At 33.4% G+C, this 18,861-nt stretch overlaps 1 protein-coding gene across 2 annotated transcripts in view; it reads right to left on the bottom strand.

Moving 5' to 3' along the window:
• Positions 1-18,174, bottom strand: part of TfAP-2 (transcription factor AP-2) — a 245,737-nt gene extending 227,563 nt beyond the window's left edge. Inside the window, exon 1 of one of the 2 annotated variants that reach the window (XM_065355284.1) lies at positions 17,969-18,174. The gene's annotated coding sequence lies outside the window, so the exon portion shown is untranslated. Of the gene's footprint in view, positions 1-17,258; positions 17,321-17,968 lie in introns of those variants that run through there. The other variant, XM_065355285.1, reaches the window with a different exon arrangement.
• Between the last annotated feature and the right edge of the window lie 687 nt (positions 18,175-18,861).

Genomic DNA, 18,861 nt, shown 5'->3' with positions numbered 1-18,861 from the left:
ATTTTCACCCTGTTTACAGCGTTTTTTTTTTTTTGAAAACTCGAGAAAACCAAAAATCTGCTGGAGGCTCCAGAACGGTTCGAAACCGTCACCAATCAACTCGGCAGGTTAAAAAAAAACATCTTGCGCAGTTCGCAAGATCAACCGACTTTGCTCTAAATATACACCAGTAATTTACCAACATTTATCTCAGTAATTTACCAGACATTACTTAAAAATTTACCAATTTTTCAAAATGCGCGGAAGTACCCAAATTTACCGATTTAATGAATACGAAAAGTCGAAAACATCGACAAAATAAAATAGTCAATCATAAGTAGCCATCATATTACACTTTTATGAAATTGATTTTCAAATAAAAATTAGCGTACTCATGAAGACGTAACCGTCATATTACAAGTGGAATAATATATCAGGAAAATTGTTGACAAAAAACAAAATTATTACCAAAATTTACCAATTTACCAAAATTTACCGATTTACCAAAATTTACTGATTTACCAAAATTTACCAATTTACCAAAATTTACCTATTTACCAAAATTTACCAATTTACCTAAATTTACCGATTTACCAAAATTTAGAGGTTTTACCGACTTTTTAATGGCTTAATTTTTATCCAGAATTGAAATTTAGCTATTTACTGAAATTTACCAATTTACCAACATTTACCAATTTACCAAAATTCACCAATTTACCAAAATTTACCAATTTACCAAAATTTAGCAATTTACCAAAATTTACCAATTTACCAAAATTTACCGATTTACCAAAATTTACCGATTTACCAAAATTTACCAATTCACTAAAATTTAAGAATTTATCAAAATTTATCAATTTACCAAAATTTACCAATTTACTAAAATTTACCAATTTACCAAAATTTACCAATTTACTAAAATTTACCAATTTACCAAAATTTACCGATTTACCAAAATTTACGAATTTACCAAAATTTACGAATTTACCCAAATTTATTAATTTACCAAAATTTACGACTTTACCAAAATTTACGAATTTACCAAAAATTACCCCAGCAATTTACTAACATTTACCTCAGTAATTTACCAGACATTACCCACTAATTTACCAATTTTCCATTTTACCAAAAATTACCCCAGCAATTTACCAACATTCACCTCAGTAATTTACGAGACATTTCCTCACTAATTTACCAATTTTTTACCGAATTTTAATTACCCCAGTAATTTACTGTCAAAGGTTTTTACCAATTTACCAAAAATTACCCAAGCAATTTACCAAAATTTTCGACCAACTTTAATTACGAGTAATTCACCAAAAATAACTAATCATTTTATTTACTAAAAATTACTATTAATTAACAAAAAAAAAAAAAAATTATCAAAATTTACTGGCTATTTACCAAAAACTTAATGGTTTTTGTTAAAACAAAAATTACACTAGAAATTTTTGAAAAATTTTGATTTTTTATGGCAAAAAAATTTTGGACGGATAAAATTAACAAAAAAATTAACAAAAAAATCAACAAAAAATTTTCTCCTCTTGACTCGCGCGGGATTCGAACACCCGACCTTCGGCGTACCAATCTGCAACTTACACACCCTAACCACCCCATCTGTTTGTTGGGGGTGAGTCGTTTGCGAGATATAAGGGTTTACACAAATTTCTGCTTATCCATAACGTTGAAACACACTTAAACGTTCATATCTCGTAAACGGCTGAACCGATTTCGACCAAATTAAAAATTTCTCTAGTTCAGTATCAAAGCAATATTTTGCCATCATCAGTTTCGACTTAAAGTTCGGAGCTTTTGAGTTCAGCGTGACACAAATTTATACATAAATTGATATATAAATAAATATATAAATAAATAAATATTCTAGGGGGTAAACTCGTAACTTTTTTCTAGATTAACCAGCAAACTCATAACGTTTTGACAAACTCGTAACCTTTTTAGGACGTGACTTTTCGATGAGGTGCCATATGAATCTACAAGGTGTGGGGAGTCTACTGGCAAAGTTTGAGCAGGGACGTGAGATTGCTGTTTATACAATTTCACTTTTGACTCAATTTTCAAATGAGTACATAGCCTAATTAACAGCTATGAGGATATGAGGAAAAGGTTTTTATTGCCAAGAATCATTTTTTACGGTTTTTACGTTCTTTTTGGTGATTTTGGTGGTTGAAGATGTCCTCTTTCACATGGTGTGGTCAAAAATCGTCTAAAATAAATTTTTGACTGCTGAATTGTAATTTTAAGTTAATTATACAGGTCCAAATTTTCGTGTTTTTCAATCTAAACATTGATTTTATGGGAAAAGTATGCACCCTAGGAAAAAAATGCCATGAAGGAAATTGTAGAGAATTAAATTTCCTTTCCTGCTCAGAGCTGGTTATTTTTCTGTAGGATGCTTTGTTAAAAAAGCATTTGCGAAAAACAGAGACGTATGAGAGTTTTAAAAAAAAGCTTTTCTGAAAAATTGATGTTCTGGCAATGAAAAACTTTTCCACAGGTGACCCAAAAATCAAGTTAAGGAGTATAACGCGGCCTAACATCGAGTACTATCAGGCTTATGGGGTGACGCGTCGAGCGTATGCACAGCAACGAAGTTACAGAGGGGTCTTGAGATTGCTGTTTATACAAAACGTTATGAGTTTACCTGTATGCGGCTATATATAAATATATATAGCCGCATACAGGTAAACTCATAACGTTTTGTATAAACAGCAATCTCAAGACCCCTCTGTAACTTCGTTGCTGTGCATACGCTCGACGCGTCACCCCATAGGCCTGATAGTAGTCGATGTTAGGCCGCGTTATATTCGTTAACTTGATGTTTGGGTCATCTGTGGAAAGGTATTTCATTGCCAAAACATCAATTTTTCAGAAAAGCTTTTTTTTAAAAGTCTCATACGTCTCTGTTTTTCGCAAATGCTTTTTTAACAAAGCATCCTACAGAAAAATAACCAGCTCTGAGCAGAAAGGAAATTTAATTCTCTACAATTTCCTTCATTGCATTTTTTTCCTAGGATGCATACTTTTCCCATAAAATCAATGTTAAGATTGAAAAACACGAAAATTTGGACCTGTATAATCAACTTAAAATTAAAATTCAGCAGTCAAAAATTTATTTTAGACGATTTTTGACCACGCCATGTGAAAGAGGACATCTTCAACCACCAAAATCGCCAAAAAGAACGTAAAAAACGTAAAAAATGATTCTTGGCAATAAAAACCTTTTCCTCATATCCTCATACCTGTTAATTAGGCTATGTACTCATTTGAAAATTGAGTCAAATGAGAAAGTGTATAAACAGCAATCTCACGTCCTTGCTCAAACTTTGCCAGTAGACTCCCCACACCTTGTAGATTCATATGGCACCTCATCGAAAAGTCACGTCCTAAAAAGGTTACGAGTTTGTCAAAACGTTATGAGTTTGCTGGTTAATCTAGAAAAAAGTTACGAGTTTACCCCCTAGAATATTTATATAAATAAATATATATATAAACTTATCTCGTTTTGCGCCATATGTCTTATCGTGATCAGCACACTCCAAAACGTCAAGAAAACCCACCCCCACCCAAATCCTCAACCATCATGACAAATACAATACCTTACTTTTCCGTTTCACGGCAAAGTCGGTAAATAGGGTATAGACCAAATTTCAGCTTTCTAGGTTTTTTTGCTAAAATTTTGATTCTTTTTCAATTTTAGCCCAAATTTGAATTTTTAAATGCTCGCCAATCGAAAATTGTGCAGGTCCCTTAAAAATGAGAGGGAATGAAAAACCATCAATAATAGTTTTGATTTTTGGAAATTTTGATGGATACCTAATTACTTATCAGTTTTGGTGAATTTTTTGTTTCTTATCATTATGTGAAGAAAAGAAAAGAATGATATTTTTCAACCCCCTTCACCCAGTTGCTTTTCAAGCTATGAAATTTGAATTTTTTTTTGTGAATTTCAAAATATTCAGAAATTTTGCTCGCATTATTATTAGAAGCCAAAAAAGTGTTTGAAGAAGGAAATGGTGAAAATATTGGATAATATTGATTTACTAGAATAGGTAGATTTTTTTCTAAAATTTTGAGCAACTTTTTCCTGATTTTTTTCCATGAATTTTTTTTATTCATTATTTTCTTTTTACTTTAAAGATAAGTACCTACCAAAATGTTTGAAAAAATTCTTTTTTCATTACCATTGTTAAGTATGTTTTTCTTTATTAGTCTATGTTGGTGAATTAGTTAATTAATATAATATGTAGTTTCAATCTATGTATTCCAATGTACCTATGTAACTGCAGACGCTAAAAGCCTAGATGTTGGGCGTCTTTAAATAAATATTTTTTCAGTTCAACAACAGATTTAGGTACGTACTTGAAATACTCTCAAAATTACGTCCAATTATTGTCCAGCACCAGTTCAAAAACAAAGTATCCAATTGTTCGTAAGATTGAAAAAAAAAACAGCATCAGCATCGGACCAAAGGTAACGAAAAAACGAAAGAAGATTGAAAACGGTAATACGCATCTAGAAAGAGTATTGAGTTTTCCGCTCCATTGGCTAAAACCCTTACACAAGTGACAGATCAAACAAACCCTCGTACGTAGTTGAAATTGAAAACTTTACCCTTTTAGTATTAGAGACCAAGTGTCATCCAAACAACTACATCACACTATCCCTTGTACTGTACATACTACGAATAGTACCCACCATATTACCTCGTACGTACATACGTTCGATTAACTCATTCGTATGAACTTAATTTAGATACCCTATTCTAGTACGTGAGGTGAAATTTTTCCACCGAGAAAAATTTTTTTCAACTTGTTTTAATTAGGCTCTTTACAATAACGATCGGTATAGGCTTCCTAGAATACCTATAGATAAGTACTCGAAAGGCTCGAGCTGGAATTTATGCTAATCACTTGGAAAAATGCTCTTTGGAACAGAGAAAGAAAAAAAAACTACATTCCACAGTTAAGCATAAAAAAATGTGAACACGAAACTTGCATTGGAATAGAGCATATCATCGCATGTGTAACAGAGAGAACGCTTCCTTCGAGGCACAGTTCGCGTGCGATGTTCCGGTTACCACAGCCACACATCACCGTACCTACAACTCACCCGCGCAATATATAATTTCAAAAAAATCTTTCATACACCCCCTAACTAGACTTTATTTCGTATTGTGATAGGAATATACGAGAAGAGAGATATTCATCTCGTATAGATACTAAGATTTTACCAGTTTTATAAGGTTTTCTTTTTTAATTTCTTTTTCATTACGTCATGATAAGCTGTGATAAGTGTCGAGGTATGCGAGACGATTAAAAAATACCTATACTTTTTCGTAGGTATTAATTTCACAATCAGCTGCTATAAATATGCCTTCCTAGATGAAATTTTTTCACTCAATAACGACGCGTAGCTGACGTAATGTGATTCCCGCAGGGAATATTATTCGGATTTGTGGTTTATGTTTATTTTAGTGTGCAGGGATTCTCTTTGAAGCATCCATATTGTACGATTTGGAGTTATTTTTGAATAATTTTTCACCCTTCGACTGAAACGGAAAATCTTTTTTTAAAACAAGCTGTGTATTTTTTTTCGAGATGAACGAATTTTGAGATTATTGTAAGTAGGGTTGTTCTGAAATCTTTTTGGACTCACACTCTCAGATTAACACCCTGTAATCAAAATTTCAGTCAATAAAGTTTTATTTTGAATTTTTGGTGAATTTTTAAACATTTTTAATATTACAAAAAGCTGTTTTAAAGACGGTTCTTGAACTTTTTCATCAAATACAAATTTTTTGAGCAAAGATTCCTTCAATTCAACTACTACACATCAAGAAATTGTGGTATCTGGAGCCTCCAGTGATTTTTTAAATTTTCTCAAGCAATTTTAAATCGCATTTTTGACCAATTTTTAAATTCCAGAAAAAATATAAAAATCACTAATACACCTACATCTTCAATTAGTGCTTATCAAGCAACCTTCGAACGATTTACAAACTGGTCGAAAATTCACTTTTGAACCCACACCCCTGGAATTTTGGAATAACCACATAAAACGGTCGAGAGGATGTCCCATAAGATAAGCAATTTAAGCATTGGCCAAAGTTATAAATGCTTAAGTTCATTTTTGTCCTTCTAGAGCGGTTTGCAATTTCTAGAGAAAATCAAGCAATCGCTAGAGGGGAGGCTTCAGAATTACCAAAAACTACAAGTTGTTGATGTGAGGGAGTTGAATTCAAAATAGATATTATTCACATTGATCTACTTTTGTAAAAAAAAAATTGCCAAATTCTATGAAAAAGGTTTAAAAATTACCCTTAAAAACAGGTTTTTTGAATTTATTGAATTTTCAAAAATTCTCCAAGAATCCAAAAACGAACTTTGGCAATTTGATCTACCTTCATTTTGATGAAATCGACGAACGTGCGTTCAAAAGGTTCTCGTGTTAGCATGTAAAAATATGGCATTTGAATTTGGTTGGTTCTCAAAAAATGTTAGAGGATTTTGACCAAATTCAATAAAAACCTTATTTTGAGTTGAATTTGACTCAAAAAAATTTTTATTCGGGAGGTGTTCCTGGAAATAAGATATGAGTCCTCACAGAGGGAGCATTTTTGAAACCCAGCCTGTTTGGCCTCGTCACAAAAGGTGGTAGTATTTGAAATTCTGTGTCGACCTAGGCCATTGCCATCAAACTCCAAGACCACTTTTAGGGTTCTACTGAGCGGTTGGTAATTCGCAAATCGCTTATTTTTGGATGAGGTCGTGTTTTGAAAATTTTTTCTTCTTGAATATTTCTCATTAATCGAAGTCAAAACGTGTAAAAATATCATTTCTGAAACTCGAAAAATATTTTGGAATGCAGTGGTGCCAATTTTTTGGTCATTATTTCCAATATCAAATAAAGGAGAAAAATAGCCAACAAATAAATTTACTTATCTATAGTACCTACCTATATTATTTTTTTTATTTTTTTAAATTGGTAATAATGGCCATAAAAGGCACCACTGCTTTTTAAAATATTTCTTCACTTTCAGAAATTATATCTTTCTACATTTTGACTCGATTAACGCGAAATATTTGGAATTTTTTTTTCAAAATTCGAATTTATTTTATCTAATCTAAAATAAGCGATTTGCAACCGCTCAGTAGAGTCCTAGAAGTGGTCTTGTATTTTTATGGCAGTGATCTAGGTCAACACAGAATCTGAAATACTATCTTTTGGAACTGGGTCATTTTCTCAAAAACAGGTTAGGTAAAGGCTGAAACAAAAAAACCACGATTTTAAAAATTCAAAAAAGCTGTTTTAAAGACGATTTTAAAACTTTCTTATAAAATGCTAATTTTTTGAGCAAAAATGAGTGATAATAAACTCAAAATGAAGGTCTTCAGGAATTTGGTCAAATCCCTCTACATGGAGTGGGGAGGAGGGAGGGTCCACCCTATGCCCATATGAAGTTTTTTTTACCATGGGTTATATATTTTTTGATTTAAAAAAAGTAAATATTCTTATAAAATCCTTCGCATTTTCAAGAGTTGAAATTTCGTTGAATTTAAAGGTAATTTCTTACGTAACTTTTAAAACCAGACTATAAAATCTTACTTCCATGGGAACCTCGTCAACTCGCCACCTACAATTTGGCTGAAATTTGATTCACTAAAAAATTGTCGTCACTCACCTCAGAACCAAATTTTCAGCTGCCGAAGTTGATTTTTCGAATTTTGGCGAATTTTCGAAAATGACTAAAATAGCTCATTTTATACCTACTGACAAGGTGTTCATAAAAATGATAAACCATACGAGATAAAAATCTGAAATTTGGTTTTGATATTAAAATCGATCTCTCGAATCGATTGCGACTATTTTCGAGACGATCTGGAGCCTCCAGCAGAACTTGTTTTTTCTCCAGCACATTGGAATTGCTTCTGGAAGCACTGTAATCAACTTCAGCTACTGAAAACTTGCTTCAGTGAGTCAAATTTCAGTCAAGTCGAAAGTGACGAGTAGACGAGGTTCTTTTATTAGTGAAATTGTCTGCAGATATCCCAGAAATGGAAACTATTATGACGATTTTGGGCAGTTTTCGAGCCTCCGTCAATTTTTTGGGAATTCAGTTTTCCAAAAAATTTCATAAAATGAGTCGAAATGAACATCAGTAGATTCCCTGCATAAGCGCATTAAAAATTCTGCTGGAGGCTCTAAAACTGCTCGAAATATTTCGAAACTGTATTCAATCAATTTGGGTGCTCGAAAATAGGGTGCATACCAAAATTTCAATTTTCTAAAATTTCAATTTTTTATATTTTTGGCTCACAGAGTTTCAAAAAATTTGCTAGAAATCGAAAAACGCACTTCAGCTCCGGAAATGTTGGTAGGTGATGTATTTTTGCATGCATTTTTGATAAGGCTTTGTCCAGTTCAAAAAATTTTCCATCAGTTTGGATATCTGCCTCTCTTGTAAATGGCCAAATATATGTGTAAGTGAAAACGTGGCTATCCAGCTTCCATCTAGTCTTATTTTGTATGTACGTACTTATAAGTTATTCCAATACTTAGATACTCGAGATCCATATACTTCAAAACCAACGTTAAACCCTCCGATACCGTTCGCAGCCCACAAAGCACATCGTATTTCAAAGGGTATAGATAACTGTACCTGTATAATCCGACTCAAACACTGTAAGAATTCTGGAATTCTTCACATCGACTACACGTCGATCGAATCTGGCGCTTATAAAAAACATAATAACGCTTAATTCGATTCCACAACGTAGGTCTACGTGTATTTCGCACCAAAAAATCACGAGCCCTACCTCAATCATGGCATCGAGAACAATACCAGCAACTCGATCGAGAAGAGCAGGTGTATCCAATTACGATAAATATCGATCCGAGGAAGAGAATCGCGTGAGCTTATCTTACTCGTAATTACGTTATCGGTGTGCTTGTGCTATAGAGTCTGATCACTGATAATCATTTTTCTCTCCCTGCGCCACCCTAATTGAACCAGTTAACAACACTATGAAGCTCATCTATAGAGACTCTTATTTCTCATATAGTTTAAAATCTTAATAATACCAATCTCGTGGCTGATAACGTGTTATTTTTCAATTTCGTGTGACGTTGTGACGTGCGATCGATTGATGCAGTGTTGAAGCTGCCAAAACATGTGATCGGATGATCGTATCAGTTACTTATATTATAATATATCGGAAAAAAATCTCGAACCGTTATTCGAATAGAGTTTTGAAAAAATTGACGGATCAATGACTCCAAAAGTGATGTGTATAGTCCTGAGTATCGAATCGATCCGCAATTAGCGAATCATCGTCGAGAAAAAAAGGTTCTTTGAAGACTTGTTGCCTATACACTACAGAGTAGATTTGCCAACTGTAGATGTACGAGGATACGAATACGATATAATAGCACTTCAATCGTCGCCTTTTTCCATATAATTTACATTTTAATAAGCTTATTTTGGAACATTCGCATGTCACTTTTGCGGCCTGGCATATCGTGAACGTTGTGCAAACAAAAGTGAAACTCGCGACCACGTCATTTAATAATCAACAATTGCGCGGACGACGACGATCATCGGTCTCGGCCTTGGCGAAAGGGTTCAGTTCATCTATAGCGACATCATTTTCACCCCTGTACTCGGCATATAGGCCTCGTATACTACTTAGATACAGGCGTGTAAGCGGTGTAAACGTCTCTTTGGCGCGTATACTACACAATTCCACGCCTCATTAAAATTCAATTTCTTTTTCTAATTTTGAAACTTTAAAAAAACTTTTTTTTAAGCCTCGTTAAGTTCACCCCTTTCATCCACAGCGCCGCAAATTGACTTGTAATCAATTTATTTGCGGCTCTTTTGCTTTTCATCGGTAACTCCACAGTCGGTCGAGGTCGACGACGTAGGGGTTTACACAGTCGGCTTAAAAATTGCAATTACTTAGATACACGTTGTCGTTGTCGCAACACACCCTTTGTACACCGAACTGTTTTTTTATATTTTCTTCGTGAAGTCGATTCGACTCTTAAAAAAAGCTTTCCAGGTTTTTGGCCAAGGTTCCTCGGTGAATTACCTAACCAATTTGTCGTAGGTGTAGATAGGTACCTAAATTGGCTCAGACAGCTTCACGTATTAGAAAAAGCTCATTGTATAATATCTGCATAGCGATAAATGGTGATGTACGGTCTGGGTCGGCTTTAATATATATTGTGTCTGTTCATACAGCGGTGTGTTTATGTTTTCCTTAAACGAAGGTCGCCCACGGTCACCTCCTTTATAAACGTCGGGTTATCACAGTGGTAATAATTAAAGACTCGGCTGTATTTTTATAAATAGCTGTTTACCATCTCGTTGTCAAGGATAAGAGACGACGTGTGAAAATCGTTTATAAATTAAAATGCTCGGCCGCGTGTAAATAGTGTATCACCCTGTGTATACAAGCATAATAATGCAGAGCAGAGCAGGGTCATCGATGAATGAATCTGAAAGCAGACTGGTGAATTTCACGGCTTGTTTTCTCTCGAGTCGAGTTTTCAATCGATAATTGATTTTCCTCGCAAAAAATTCTCCTCGGGGGAACAGAAAATTCTGCACGATTGTAAGCTAATAATGTACCAGAGGTGACGACACGAGTATTTTTGATCTGTTCAAATATGAGAGATCAATGATCGATCATTCGAAAAAAAAATGAATGGCTCCAAACATTAATTTGGATGTGGACTCAATGCAAACTTGCAAACCATGTCCAGTATTTCAGAGAAATGACTTTCTGTGATTTTTCCTGGTTTTCCAGACCAATTTTTGGTAATTTTTTCTATCTTCCAGATCTTTCCTAACAAGTAACAACTCAAAAAATATCGCACGAAAGTTGTTGAATAATTGGGCATTCTAAACACCCAAATCTGGCCACTTGGGGAAGGCTCAATATTGCTGCATCACTCATCGAAAATAAGAGTAGTTACATCTCGAAATCGAAGATTTTCCAGGCAAGTTAATTTTATAGTGCATTGTAAATTTAATTCTTTTTCCAATTCCTGACGTCACAATTCTTCCAAATTATCTATAGATACATATTTCAAGAAAAAGGCTTCCTTATGGTCGTCCCAAGTAGTGCTGGTCTCTTCATATCTATCGGAATTTTTCAAGCAAAAATCACTTTTTTTTCACTACCTTTTGCAAAACATTTCCAGACAAACCCCCCCCCCCCCCGCCTCCCTACAATTTTTTGCAACCTTTTTTTAGTTTCATTTAGAGAAACGAGTGTTTTCAATTTCAAAGCAATCACGAACACAACACGAAGCGAGTGCAAAAGCTCTCAAAAAATACATTCAAGAATTTTTTTTTTTTGGGTGTTTGTAATTACTTGATTATTACACCCGTCGTATGAGATTTAAATCGAGTTGGTAAGGTCAAGTTTTTTAATTAGGTCTAGGAATTTTTTAATTTCGGAAGGGTCGTCTGGTATGAATAGGAATCTTTCATCTATTTGTAGGGACAGTCTGTGCTGATGTAAGGAAGGACAGTGAAATAGTAAGTGTTGGACAGATATAAGTTCTGACAGGCAGAAGTGACATGTGGGTTTTGGGGCCTTTTCATAGAGGTGATTGTGTGTGATTTTTGTGTGGCCAATTCTCAGTCTGGTTATAATGATTTCTTCAAGTCTGTTTAAGTGGGAGAGGTTTTTCCAAGGATGACTAATTTTTTATGTTGAAAGAGCTTGTTTGTGATTTGGAGGGACCAAAAGTTTTGCCATTTCTTAAGTGTGCTTTGGGTGACGATAGATTTGAGGTCGTCAGCTGTGATAAATATAAGGGGAGAAAGGATGGTGGCAGATTTTGCATTAATATCTACAATTTCATTTCCTAAGATTCCAACGTGGCTGGGTACATACATAAACTGTAAGAAGAAGTTTGAATTTTGTAAGTCAAATAGAGTTTTATGGATATTTTGAATTAGAAGGTAATCGGAAAAAAGATTTTGGATAGCAGTTAGTGAGCTGAGGGAATCACTTTGACTTAAGAAGGACTTATTTTCTGATTCATAAGTGAGTATGTCACAGAGACAGTGGAAAATAGCTGTGAGTTCGGCAGTGTAGATTGAAGAACAGTAATGGATTTTAAAATTTGAAATTCTATCATTTATAGAGTATGCATATCCTGTGTGAAGTGTTGGTATTTTTGATCCATCTGTAAAGCAAAGATTGAATTTTTTGTATTCTGATAATAGTTCAAGATGGAGAGTGCCTATTTTTTGGGTAGTTAATAAGCTGTAGGTTGACTTGAGGAGGTTTTAGAAGCCAAGGGGGGTATAATATTGGTTTTTGGATGAGAGTTTTAGGATTGATTTGAAGATCATTCAACATTGTGATGAAATTAGAAATGGGTCCTTCTATATGATCAAAATGTTGGGGGTTGGGTGGGTTAATTGAGTTTTGGAGTGGATGGGAAGGGTTGGTGGATGCATTTGAGATGAATTTGTTTGTTATGAGAGTTCTTCTGAAATCTGGGGGTAATTCTTCTGCTTCACAATATGGGTTATCTATTGGAGAGGAATGGAGGGCTCCTAAACAGATCCTTAGGGATGAATTTTGAATTGTTTTTAGGATATTTGAAGTTTTATTTGAGATATTTGCAAAACATGGGCTTCCATACTCAATTTTACTGCGAATTAGAGATTTATACAAGTGAAGTAGGAGTTTGCGAGATGGTTTATACTTGGTGTTTTTGATTATTTTCAACAGATTTAGGCGTTTCATGATATCTGATTTTACTTTTAGAAAATGAGGAGTCCAATTTAGTTTTCTATCAAAAGTTAAGCCAAGAAATTTAGTTGTGGTTTTGAATTCTAAAGAGTGTCCTTTGAAGTTGAGAATGAGATCTGAAGGAATCTTATTTTTTTTTGGTGAAAAGTATGCAAAAAACAAAGTCTTATTATTTTGATGTTAAAAGTTGATTTTTTTGCAAAAAATTTCAATTTTGAACAATAATAGAAAATTGTGCTCAGGAAACGAAGGATACAGTTTTTGAAAAATCATTAATAAAAAACGTAAATGAATAGGTGAGAACAGAATGGGGCTAATAATAGTCACATTTTCGCATTTTTCAGGAATAACAAAAAACTGATTTATTCTTAAATCGAAAATTTTTGGTGAACATGCTTAAGGTCATTGAAAGAGAACCCCAAGACACAATTTTTAGCACAGTTTCGAAAAAAATATTCACGTGCGCCGGCGCTGTTGCTGCCTATAGACAAATGGGACTTAGACCCTTTCTGCACTCAATCGCCAAAATTTCTCTTGAAATTGATTCGGGCATGAATGGGGCTTGATTCTACATCTAAGTACATCACTTAGACTGCTATTTCGTTTAAATTGACTAAAAACTCCTTGAGGTGTGAAACTTTTTGCCCAAGTTGTTAATTTTTTCGTCTATTTTCAGTACACAGATGAACTTGAATTTCAAAAAATGGTCTTCTCGAAAACTTTTGTTATTTTTCAAGGAATTCTAAAAATTTAACAAGAAAGTCATCGATGCAGATCCGCCCTTTTTCTGCGCCCAAATACCACTTTCCCAGCAGTTTTGTGGAAATCTGACATCACCAGTCGATTCGCCGTACAACAAAACCCACATATCCGTGAAAAAAATTTTTTCCGAAATTGTGACATGGTCCCTTTTTGTTCTCACCGATTCAAATAGCATTGATTTTTATGCGAGAAGCCAATTTTTCTAGTCCTTTACATTTTCCGAATTCAAATGTACAGAAATTTACTTTTTGTAAGATAATAATAATAATTTTACTATATGTATGGTACTTGAATGATAAATTTTCGTAAAATCCTGCCCTCGATTCGCTCAGGCCTGTTGGTTTCTTTTTTCAAAATCAAACTTTCTAAAAATATCCATTAAGGATCCAAACTCAAAACATATTTCCAGTCAAAAATGAATTTCTCGCATGGATACCTAGAAACAAAATAATTTTTTACCTACTTCTCAAAACACGAAATTTTTAAAGTTTTCATCTTCATTTCGTTCGGGCCTGTTTGCTTTTCTTTTCCAAAACTTATATTTCTAAAAAAAAAAAATCGTTCAAATTCTATAACTTTTCGAAATCCAAGATACAAATTTTCAAACACTTTTGCGTTCGCTTTGAGGATTTTAAAATTTGAAATTGAGAAAATAGAATTTTTTTATGAGTCATAACAGAGTATGAATACCAAATTACCTGCATATTACGTATAGGTACTTATTATAGGGTACCCAGAAATATCGAGTACCCCAAAGAAAGTTTTTCATTAAAAATATAGGTTGGCAACGTGAAATAGATGCATATGATTGGTGGAATGCTATATCTCAAGTCCAACAACCAATCATGTGCTACCATTATTATCATTCACTGTGACCAACCAAAGTATTTTAGTAGAAAACTTTTTTAGGGGTACTCTATTTCTGGGCACCCTGTATCAATTGGCAGAATTTTCTTATCTCATCTTTGATCTCATTTCGAACATACCTACCTATGTATTTTTCATGTTGCATGATCCGAGACTTTTTTCACAGGTTCACGATGGAAAATCTTCACACCAAGAGGTCCATTTTTGTTTGTTTTTTTTTTCATGTTTTTCATGAAACTGTCGATGTTTTCTAAAAACTTATTTTTTGTGGCGAAAAATTTGAAACTCTTTGGCATTTTTTCAACGTAAAAAATCTAATCATTTTAAACAAATTTTGAGGGCAGGTAACGCGACTCATTTTTAGGATTTTTTTTTTTTAGAAATTCTAAATGAAAACTCAAAAGCTCAACTTATTGGACTTTTCTTTAACCGATTCTAAAAACCTTCAATAAGAAATGTTGAATGAAACTTTTGATATCAAATACAAGTAGTCATTCAATTTTTCACATTTTTTATGAGTAATCTTCAAGATTGGCCTTATACCCAATAAATAAAGATGAAAAAATTTCACAAAATTGCATAAATGATATAAAAACAGGCAGGTAGGTACTCACTATAAAATGGATTGAATCAATCACAAAGCTACGGTATAAAATAATTTTGAATTTATCCACTGTATGTATTTTCTATAGATTTCCTCATTTCCCAATATGACAAAAAAGTCGCCAATTTTTGTAAGGGGGGGGGGGGTGATTAACAGCAAGTAGAAGTCGGTGTACTTAGAGGGAGATTATTAATTATGGATTTTTTAAATTTGGAAAATCCAATTTTTTTTTCATCATTGCAAACTATTTGGAATTTCATATTTATTGAATCAGAAAAGTGAACTTGATTTTAAAAGATTAGATTTGAAAAACAGATTAATTTTTGATTTAAATTTTACATTAAAGCTTTCATTGACCGAAAGAAGTTCAACAGATCCGCATCGAAAAATTAGATGAAAGGTATTTTTTAAAAAAATTGAGCTATCATTCGTTTTGAAAATTGAGAAATCTTCAAAATGAGCATGTGAATTTTTAAAGCCAAATTTAAAGATGCGGATGAAAACCTAATGTCAAGTTGGCAAAATATTCGTAATAAAATTTCATTGCTTTTCAAAAGTGCAAAAGAAAATTTATTGCCCCAAAACACAGCTCTGCTTTTCGTATAGCCTATTTTTTTTGTTTTGACAATTTTGACTATTCACAGGAACAAATATTCACACCACGACAAAATTGAAATGAAACCAGGTCAAATGTCGTAAAGGATTTTGGATTTTGGTTGAAGTTAATAGGCACTCGTATCTACAAACAAACACTTACAATTAGGTAAGTATACTCTCTATATACCCAGCATAAAAATTTTCCAAAAAAAAAATATTTTGAAGTAAAATACTTAGAGATTTTTTTTGCTTTAATTTTTGTAATTTTTATTTCGAGGATTTGGTAATTTTTTGGATTTTTACATTTGTTTAGTTTTCACCTTCAAATTCCAAAATGAAATTTCAGAAAATTTTCAAAGTTTTTCACTTTTGTTTTCTATACCAATTTTTATATTTTATTTAAAATGAAAATTTTTCAAATTCAAAGAACACTAAAATTTTGTCAATTATAAAAAATTTCCAAAAATTTCAGTTTTTTATCAATTTTTTTCTAAATTTAAAACTTTTAAAACGAAAAATCAACAATTTTTTGAAATCGAAAACTTGCACACTTGACCTTGTTTTATTTTAATTTTGTCGAGTAGCGCAAATTTTCCCTCGTGGGCTGTCGAAGTTGTCAAAAAAAAAGTCAAATTTGGTGTTTAAATTTTTCTTTAGTAGATATGTATGTCTTAAAAGCAGGAAAATTGGAAAAATTTTCAGGTGATGAAATTGTACACCAAATTTCTATCAACTTGGCCTTTATTTATCGTATTTTCGTCTGAATTTGTTGTTAGTTTTGGAAATAAACAAACACATAATCGTTTTGAGAAGATAAATGTAATTGTTAATTCTCAAAAAAACTGATGACTCGAATGCAATTTTTTTTTCAAATATCACAATTTCTATTTTCAGCCCAATTTCTCGTATGAAAATGTAGGTACCTAAATGTTGAAGAGTTGACATTTGACCAAAACTCGAATGGTGGAAACGTGCACATATTCTTTTTTCAATTTTCAAGATTAAGAATAGGTAAGTGAAAGTAGAGGATATTCTTTTTTGAAGATCTCTGATTTAATGGTCATATCTATCAAACTTATTTTAACCTTAAAAAAAAATTCTGAGTGACTTTTTAAAAATTTTCTGAAAACTAATGAAGTAAGTATCTACTCAATCATACATCTCATTTCACTCTAAAATTACCGATCTGTGAATTTGGCGGCAATATTTTGCCAAGAATGGTTATAGTTATAATAATTCTCAAATATTTTATCAAAGTTCTCCAAAATTTAAGCATGCGAGTGTGAAAATATTTGAAACAAACGAATAATAAAAAAAATTTATTTTCAAATTTCTCACTTCAAAAAAAAATAATAGACTAACATACCAAAAAAGCAAAAAAAACTTACCTAATGTTATCTATAGACTTTTCGAACCAATTTTCAATCGCTTTAAATTTCCTTGTCGAAAAACTACAACTTTATGAAAAAATTTTGAACAACTTTCTCCGCATAAATTTCAATTTTTGTTCTATATCATACCACAAAATCGATCCCATTTGCTCTAGGTCAAAATCGATTAAATCTCCATCCAAACAACATCATTTTGCTTATTTTTCCGAAAAATAATCCCTCTCTAGCTATAGATATCAAATAACGCAATTTCTTTACCTGATATTCGATTCATCGAAATCCCTCCGCTGGTACTCGAATAATAATAATAATAATTGCAAAATCATCTCGAATTTTCGTTATAATTTTTCTCGTGTATCTGTCAACCCTTTGAGATTATGTACACAGTACGATCTCAATAACGTATCACACTCACACGCGTCAAGATGTACTCGAACACTTTTGACTGTATGTAAGAGCAGTGACACGCGACTACACGTGCAACCTACCACCGAATCGTGTGTGTGGATTTAGTCAATAAACCTAAAGCCTACTTTTATAATTGCTCTCACACAGTAACCACTTTTTCAACAGTTAATTTTACCTCATACGTTGAATTAAAAATTGAAATAAAGGGTCGAATATTTTCGCGAATTTTACAGAATTTGAAATTTGAAATTTGATGTGCACTGGTGATGTTGATGATGGTGGGGTTAAAAAGCTCGAATCTATTAATCCCAAAACATGGAATTAAAAAATAGTAAAAAAAGGTTTGAAAAAAATATGAGGTATAAAAACCACATTCAACAAGCCCTATAATTATCGATTTACAACCGCTGTATCGGAATGTTTTTTTTCTTGCATGTGTACCTACACTAAAGATAAAGATAAAGAGAGCACACTATATGTAGACAAAGATACAGTAAGAAAGAGAGAGGCGTATTATGAAGAAGATGAAGAAAAAAAAATACGAATATGTTTCGACTTACCTTGAAAAAAAAAACGAAAGAGAGTGAGAGAGAGATGATCTAAAGGGGAAAAAAATTTGCCAATCGCGATATCCGCAAAGTATAAGTATACGCGCGCAATAAACGACGGTAAAATTAATTTGAGAAAATTTTCTCAACTCATATACACGCGAATAGATATGGTATAAAAATTGTAAACTTGCGGCTTATAAGAAACACACTTAACGTTTGTCTCGAGGCTAGAAAAAAAAATTCCGCGCCGAATGAGCCAAAAACGAAAGTAGCGCTCCGGGGGGTTAAACTTAAAAGTTTCGAGCCTATCGTTACAACGAGCGCGTTATTTATTATCAAGGGGGTGGAATCATCCCTGAGGACTGCCTTGCGCGTTCTGCCTGCTAGCCTATCCCAGAGCCCGAATAAGGCGCAGTAGCGTTCGCAGATTATGCCTCTTCGAAAGATCCCTTACCGAAAGGGCGGCAGCACCTCCCCTCTAGTCGTTTACCCTCGTTCACCCTGCGTCGCGCCGCTGCACCCTGCAGCCGAATATGTTTCAGCTTTTGCCTTCGACGACGACGACGCCGGCAAAGGCCGCAGCAGCGTCCAAAAACATGAGAAAAAGAGATGGAAAAAATCACGATATTATCTCTAATTGGACGCTGCGGCGTAAGTTTTTCAAAAAAAAAGTAGAGAAAGAGAAAAAGAAATACATCGCAAAGGCCCGAGCTCTATAAGTAAACAAATCTCGATATAATATCGTATGGACGAAGGACGATGGTCCGGCATTTTATATATAAGTATCGAAAATCCGCTTTGATTTTTTTTCTCTCCGTGTCTTTCTTCTTCTCACGCCTTTGGGGGGGGGGGGTTCCTATCCACGGGGTATTTTCCTTGACCGTTTTATCCGCTCGTAATTA

The sequence above is a fragment of the Planococcus citri genome, chromosome 3 (genome assembly GCF_950023065.1).
Source record: "Planococcus citri chromosome 3, ihPlaCitr1.1, whole genome shotgun sequence".
Lineage (NCBI taxonomy): Eukaryota > Metazoa > Arthropoda > Insecta > Hemiptera > Pseudococcidae > Planococcus > Planococcus citri.
This window is presented reverse-complemented; position numbering and strand designations above follow the sequence as displayed.